General features: G+C 50.0%; 1 protein-coding gene and 1 pseudogene across 1 annotated transcript in view; one reads left to right on the forward strand and one right to left on the reverse strand.

The window, feature by feature from the left end:
* The window catches only part of AGPAT3 (1-acylglycerol-3-phosphate O-acyltransferase 3), a 124,893-nt gene that overhangs the window by 106,546 nt on the left and 10,279 nt on the right, over nt 1-8,068 (reverse strand). The window lies entirely within an intron of this gene.
* LOC108539771 (myosin light polypeptide 6-like) overlaps nt 1,248-8,068 on the forward strand; it is a 28,584-nt pseudogene continuing 21,763 nt past the window's right edge.

Here is an 8,068-nt window from a genome sequence, read left to right on the forward strand (position 1 = left end):
GGGCTACACCTGTGACAGGCCCCCAGCCCTGGGGACTATCTGGGGAAGTCCAGGAAGCTCTGCGCGCTGAGACAGGGTGACTCATCTCTGGTGACAGAGGTAACCACCTGGCCAGATGTACCTCTTTAAAGAGAGAGATTCTTACACTCATCGCAAACAGACCAGAACACTGGCTGGGCACGGTGGCTCACGCCTGTAATCCTAGCACTTTGGGAGGCCGAGGCAAGCGGATTACCTGAGCTCAGGAGTTCGAGACCAGCCTGACCAACATGGAGAAACCCCGTCTCTCTACTAAAAACACAAAATTAGCCGGGCACAGTGGCTCACACCTGTAATCCCAGCCCCAGCACTTTGGGAGGCCGAGGCAGGTAGACTCTTTGAGGTCAGAAGTTCGAGACCAGCCTGGCCAACATGGCGAAACCCTGTCTCTACTAAAAATACAAAAATTAGGCAGGTGTGGCAGTGTGTACCTGCAATCCCAGCTACTCGGGAGGCTGAGGCAGGAGAATCGCTTGAACCCAGGAGGCAGAGGCTGCAGTGAGCCGAGATTGTGCCACTGCACTCCAGCCTGGGCAACAGAGTGAAACTGCGTCTCAAAAAGAAAAAAAAAACAAAACAAAAACAAGGCCGGGCGCGGTGGCTCAAGCCTGTAATCCCAGCACTTTGGGAGGCTGAGGCAGGTAGACTCTTTGAGGTCAGGAGATGGAGACCATCCTGGCTAACACGGTGAAACCCCGTCTCTACTAAAAAATACAAAAAAACTAGCCGGGCGAGGTGGTGGGCGCCTGTAGTCCCAGCTACTCGGGAGGCTGAGGCAGGAGAATGGTGTAAACCCGGGAGGCGGAGCTTGCAGTGAGCTGAGATCCGGCCACTGCACTCCAGCCCAGGCGACAGAGCGAGACTCTGTCTCAAAACAAACAAACAAACAACAACAACAACAAAAAACCAACCAGCCAGAATACTGACCTGAAGAAAATACTCGGGCTCACTGTTCCTTATTGAGGACACTCTGGGGAAAAACTCAAGGACTGGTTGGGCTGAGTGACAAGGAACAGAAACGGCTCCCAGGGGCCCAGGGCCCAAGCTATGTCATCTGCAGGGGTTTTTCTCATCTCATTTATGCAAGGAGTCCCTGCTTATAAACAGGAGAGAAAATGTTGTCCAAGACGCTCAGAACCGGCCTCGGAGGCTCAGCGAGGACAGGCCCTCTCCCTGGGGTCCCAGAGTGGGCAGGAGGCTACCTCACCATGGATTCCGGGCTCCTCCAGCTGATCATGGAGGTCCAGGCCATGAGGCCCTTGAGGCTCAAGGAGGAGGGTGTCTGAGGCAGGTCAGCCTCACGGTGGCCGCGGAGCACGCGCAGTAGAGTGATCCTGGCAGGAGGCGCCGCAGGCCAGCGTCCCAGCCAGGAAGGGAAGTGCAACTCCGTGTGTACCACAGCTTCACAGTCTCCGGCAATTCAGTATTTGCCCTCTTAAGTTTCTAGGTGCTGATAACTCACAAATAAAGGAGGAGAACGGTTGCTCTCTCCTGCCTTCCAGGCCTGTGTGGAGGTGTGGACCTGGTGTTGGGGCTAACCAAGAATCCTGCATCTCATGGGTGTCCCCACAGGACAAGCGAGGGGCAATGACACTGGACACTGCTCGGTGGCCAGCAGTTGCCCCCAGGCCCTTGAGGATGGAGGCAACAGGCAGAGCTGGGCAGCTACCTCCTTAAGCCCACCCAGGGGTACCACCTCAAGAGGCCAGCACCACCCCCCAAGACCAGGGCACCCGTAGCTGGAGGAGAACCAAGGACCCTCTGACACATCCGGTGAGACTCGTGGAGGGGTGTTTGCTGTGGCAGTGATGGAAGGCACTGCTGGTTCTTAGAGAGGGGGCTAAAATTGCACCCTTCACGGGTCTTACCAGACACCTGCCCTCCAGGCTGAGAGCTGACTCCAACTCTGATGCAAATGCCATGTACCTTGGTTTCACAGACACTGGATTTTCCAGGAATGAAACCTCCCATAACACACACCTCAGGGAGGAAGAGAAAGCCTGCCTTGGCCAACCCCAGCAAGGGACTGAGTCTACTCCCACCACCCTCTCACTGCAGCTTGAGCCAACAGGGACCACTTTATCTCCCAGTGCAGACGCCTGCAAGAGTTTCCAGATGGAAATACGTGTCAATCTGAAATCCTGGGTGCAATCTATGAAATCTATTTCCATACTGCAAAAGAGACATCACAATGCTTTATTAATAACATGAAGCATTAATAACACATTCGCCAGACCCTGCTCTAAGCATTTTCCTGCATTACCTCCATTACGCAAAGGAGATGTGGGGCCCAGCAGGGCAGAGAATGACAGGCTGAGACTGACCACTCCCTCAGCCCTGGGCACAGGGCCCCCACGTGAGGGACTCACCCAAGGTACAAGGCTCTGCCCCTGCAGCGGCTTAGACGCTGGACCATGCCAGCATGGCAAACACACGTGAGCTGCAAATGTCAGGCTGTGTGCAACTTCACATGGCTAGAGGCCACATTCAAAAGTAAAAAGAAATTGGCAAAAAAATATTTTTAATAGGCCCGGCATGGTGGCTCATACCTGTAATCCCAGCACTTTGGGAGGCCAAGGCAGGTAGATCACCTGAGGTCAGGAGTTCGAGACCAGCCTGACCATTATGATGAAACCCTGTCTCTATTAAAAATACAAAAATTAGCTGGGCGTGGTGGCGGGTGCCTGTAATCCCAGGTACTCAGGAGGCTGAGACAGGAGAATCACTTGAACCTGGGAGGCAGAGGTTGCAGTGGGCCAAGATCGTGCCATTGCACTCCAGCCTGGGTGACACAGCAAAACTCCGTCTAAAAAAAAAATTAATAATACATTTTATTTAAGTCAGTATATCCAAAATATTATCATTTCTACATGTAACCAATATAGAAGAATATGAATGAGATCACTTACATTCTCTTTCATATTAAGCCTCTGAGATTGGCGTGCATTTCACGCCAAGAGCATATCTCAGTTCCCACCAGCCATGTTTCCAGCATGCCTTTGTCGGCTTTGTGGCTCATGCTGTCTGCCCCAGACAGCACAGGCTGAGATATGACAGGTTCTCTGAGGGCGACATCCTTCCCACATCCCTTTTCTGTTTGCATGTTAAGAATTTTAGAAGTTTTTAGCTTCACCAACCCTTTGCCTTCTAAAGTATTTATAGTGATTAATTTCTCCACTTGAGGCAGGTGCAGGGGTTCAATACTTTATGTATGTGTTTTCATATAAAGTATTTCTTAATTTAAGAAAAAGTTGACCCACTCCCCAAAATACAATGTAATCACAAGACACAAAATAAAATTATGACAAAGTTATTAAATGCTTCCAGTTTTCTTTTCTTGCACAAAATTTGGAAGAAGAAAAAACTGATCCCTTGCTGGAAATAAATACATAAGTGACAAAGTAAAAACTATTAGTAATTACTATCACTTCCTTCTCAATTTTCTTTTCTTCCAAAAAAAGCTCTTACATTTATTCTCATTCATTCTCTCTCTCTCTCATTCTCTCTCTCTTCCCCCTCCCCGGCATTAAGAAAGACCAACTTGTAATCAAACCACCAGCCTCAAACCAAATCTACCTTGCTACAAACAGTTAACATACTGCCACCTGTCATGTGTTCAATTCACCACCATGTCAAACACAGTTGACTAGAAACGTCCAGGGACCAACACTCAGAAATAAGCCGCCTGCCCACTTAATGCCAGTAAGCAGGAGACGTCCAGCACCTGTCTCTAGACGTGTCCTTGTTTCCACTTTAGGGAGATATATGTTAGTGGAAATAACAAGGGTAATTGGCAAAATCATTGTGAAATGAATCTATCCTACCATAAATGTGATTGCAAATTCTGAAGTTGATTTGCAAAAGGCCACAGACATAGCTGTGACCCATCCCCACACTCAGTGGCAATACCACGGGGAAATGGGCAGCTACCATCTCTGAGTCGTCAGAATCCCTGCCAGTGAAGCTGGACGGCCCCCGGCACTCAAGATCAAAGCTGACCTCCTGTCTGTAGAGACCTGCAGAGGCCCTTTCCCATCTTCCCGCCAGTGACTCACAAAGGCAGCCCTCGCATACCTGAGAAAGTGGCACCAGAACAAGACAAGAACAGGCTAACCAGGAGCCCCACCCAGCCCCTGCAGATGCCTCTCCGGTGTGTTCCACAGGAACGGCGGCCGCCCCTGCCACTCCCAGATCTCGGGCTCTAGGGGATAACAGATGCTGCCCTCAGCTGTGCTGAGCCATGAAGTGATTCAGCAGCAGGGGAATCGGATGCTGGTCCAGGAACGCAGCGCCAGCCTGGGAGGCCACAGACACACACCAGTCTCACGGGTGAAGAGGGCCGGTGCCAACTGATGTCAAAGCTTAAGTCCACACCCTGAGTTTCCACAGCACTCCCGAGATGCCCGGGGACACAAGAGATGCAGGGCTGCGTCCTCAGCCCTGGGGTCATGCTACCCTGTTCTTCAAGAATAAACAGTAACAGAAATGGGCAGAACCCACGTCTTCTCAGCTCCACCCCAGGAGCGTAGGGAGAGGCCCACACACCAGGATGCGGGGACATGGGAGCTCACGGGAACCAAGAGTACCAGGTGCCCAGAGGTCGTCAGGCCAGCTCAGGACAAAGGTGCACAGCTCAGGCTGTTGCTTCTAGATCGCTCTGCTTTTCAACGGGGGCGCTCATTGATTGCAGTCACTCTCCCCTAAGTGCCATCCTCCCCGGGTGGCCCAGCCAGGACTCAGAATGCACGCAGCCACACACAACATGGCTGCCCCGACACGCACATGGCACAGCAGTTCCACATGCCACTGTGCCATCGACAACGCATTTTCACATGTGCTGCCTCACAAACTGCTGAGGAAGAACAGACAAGGAGACAACTGGGAAGGCGAGCAGTGCAACGTGAACTGAAGCGGGCAGGCCACAGAGACAGAGCCACAGCGTGAGTCTGTTGTGTGTTAAGAGTGTGTTTATCTAACTCACACTCAGGATAGGAGCAGGCCACCTCAGCAAAGTGACATCCAGGTCCAAGTCACCGGCAAAAGGAGAAAGAGTGTTCCAGGCAGGCTAAGGTCCCAGGCAGAGTGTGACCAGTGGGTCAGCTTGAAGACAGGGGTGGGGGTGCATCAGCAGGCGTCGTCACGGGGGGCTGAGCAGGCAGTGGCGGGGAAAGTGCGGGGCTACCGAAACACTGCCTCTCGTGCTGCGGGGAACAAGTGTGATGGGAGCTGAACTGGAGCGACCCTCACGCAAGGTCACGGGCAGACCCGGTCGAAGATGAGGCTGGCGGTGGGGCGGGGGGTGGGCAGGAGGAATCATGAGGGTCAAGGAGAAGGGGGTGAAGGAGATGGAGGAAGGGGGTCATATATAGGGCCCGGGTTTCTGTCCTGGACACCAGTGGAGACAGAAGACAGAGCAGACAAGATGGTGGTACCAGAAGAACGGATGGGAGTGGGCCTGCTGGGAAGATATCCTCAGCCAGATCTCAAGAATAGCACCCTTTCAGCCAGGCGCAGTGGCTCACGCCTGTAATCTCAGCACTTTGGGAGGCCAAGGCGGGCGGATCACCTGAGGTCGGGAGTTCAAGGCCAGCCTGACCAACATGGAGAAATCCCGTCTCTATTAAAAATACAAAAAATTAGCAGGGCATGGTGGCACATGCCTGTAATCTCGGCTACTCAGGAGGCCGAAGCAGGAGAATCGCTTGAACCTGGGAGGCAGAGGTTGTGGTGAGCTGACATGGTGCCATTGCACTCCAGACTGGGCAACAAGAGCGAATCTCAAAAAAAAAAAAAAAAAAGAATAGCACCATTTCAGGTGCTTCCTAGTCTTTTTCTTCACATTTATTTTCTACTTTTGAAACCTGACATGCCCTTTAACTATTACTGGCATATGCCATGTATATGTACAGCGGTTCTTCAGTTACCAAATAAAAGTCATCTGAAGAAAGCCAGTTGAAAGGGCAACCTAGGCCAGGCGCGGTGGTTCACACCTGTAATCCCAGCACGTTGGGAGGCCGACGTGGGCGGATCACGAGGTAAGGAGATTGAGACCATCCTGGCTAACACAGTGAAACCCCGTCTCTACTAAAAATACAAAAAAAAATTAGCCAGGAGTGATGGCAGGCGCCTGTAGTCCCAGTTACTCAGGAGGCTGAGGCAGGAGAATGACATTAACCCGGGAGGCAGAGCTTGCAGTTAGCCGAGATCACGCCACTGCACTCCAGCCTGGTCAACAGAGACAGACTCTGTCTCAGAAAAAAAAAAAAAAAGAAATGGCAACCTAGTAAAGTAGCAGAAAGCATCTCAGGTGGGATGGGTGACAGGGAAGTTGACAAAAAGTTAAGTTTATAAGGACAAAATCTGAGTCACATTTTGCAATTGTTAAAACTGGTGGGCTGGGCATGGTGGCTCACACCTGTAATCCCAGCACTCTGGGAGACCAAGGGGGGTGGATCGCCTGAGCTCAGGAGTTCGAGACCACCCTGGGTAACATGGTCAAACCCTGTCTCTACTAAAATACAAAAAATTAGCTGGGTGTGGTGGCACGCACTGTAGTCCCAGCTACTCAGGAGACTGAGGCACAAGAATCACTTGAGCCCTGGAGGCGGAGGTTGCAGTGAGCCGAGATCCTGCCACTGCACTCCAGCTTGGGCTACAGAATGAGACTTTGCCTCAAAAAACAACAACACCAACAACAACACCAACAACAAAACTGGTGAAAAGCATTTGATAATGATGTACTCAGCGGGGAGGCTTCCCAACTTTAAACACCCTGGAAATTACACGTTGTCCTCCACCAGGCAGTTTTAGAGTTAGATAAAATTTCCCCTCAGAGAGTCGGGTCATTTTGGTATATCTAATCTGTGACACTCCTTCTACTGTCATTATGGTTTCATTCATCAGGACTGATGTAGTTCCACCTACACCATCAGCAAGTTCTTCAATCTCAGATTTCTGCTATATGATCACTTTCCATCTAAGTCAATTACATCTTTAGACATCCCTTTTGTGAGCCCAGGAAATGAGCCTAAAGTAATTCGAGATCAGTCCCATTCCTGGACTCCTGGCAGGAGCAGGGCTTCTCCAGGGAGGCTTTGCTCCCTTCAAGTCTTGCAGGAATCTACAGACAAAGCCCACGTGAAATGAGCCCACAATCCAAAATCACAAAGTGTGTGGCAGGCAAACCTCAGTGAGCAAGAGGCAGCAGAACAAGCAGCAGAGTCCAACCCTCAAAAAATTCAAATTTTAGTATTTGTTAATACTATTATCCTTTGGTATTATCAGTTACAGTAGAGAAAATAAGTATGTTTAGACATAAAGAGAAAATAAAAATAAATGTAAGGAAAAGAATACCAAACAAGAGGAGAGGCAAACTTGGAAAGAAACAAAGAGAACTTTCAGGAATGAAAAATATAATGATTTAAAAAATGTAAATTAAAAGAACAGGTTAGGCTGGGTGTGGTGCCTGTAATCCCAGCACTTGGGAGGCTGAGGTGAGAGGATCACTTGACCCTAGGAGTTCAAGACCAGCCCTAGCAACATAGCAAGACCCCATCTCTACCAAAAAAAAGAAAAGAAAAAGAAGAAGAAGAACAATATGGGTTAAATATTAATAGCACAGAGGCCAGATCTCAAGAATAGCACTATTTCAGCCAGGCACGGTGGCTCACGCCTGTAATCCCAGCACTTTGCGAGGCCAAGCTGGGTGGATCACCTGAGGTCAGGAGTTTGAGACCAGCCTGGCCAAATGGGTGAAACCCATCTCTACTAAAAATACAAAAATTAACAGACACATGAAAAAATGCTCATCATCACTCGCCACCAGAGAAATGCAAATCAAAACCACAATGAGATACCATCTCACACCAGTTAGAATGGCAATCATTAAAAAATCAGGAAACAACAGTTGTTGGAGAGGATGTGGAGAAATAGGAACACTTTTACACTGTTGGTGGGATTGTAAACTAGTTCAACCATTATGGAAAACAGTATGGCAATTCCTCAAGGATCTAGAACTAGATGTACCATT

The sequence above is a fragment of the Rhinopithecus bieti genome, unplaced genomic scaffold, assembly GCF_001698545.2.
Source record: "Rhinopithecus bieti isolate Rb0 unplaced genomic scaffold, ASM169854v2 scaffold_18153, whole genome shotgun sequence".
NCBI classification, from domain to species: Eukaryota; Metazoa; Chordata; class Mammalia; order Primates; family Cercopithecidae; genus Rhinopithecus; species Rhinopithecus bieti.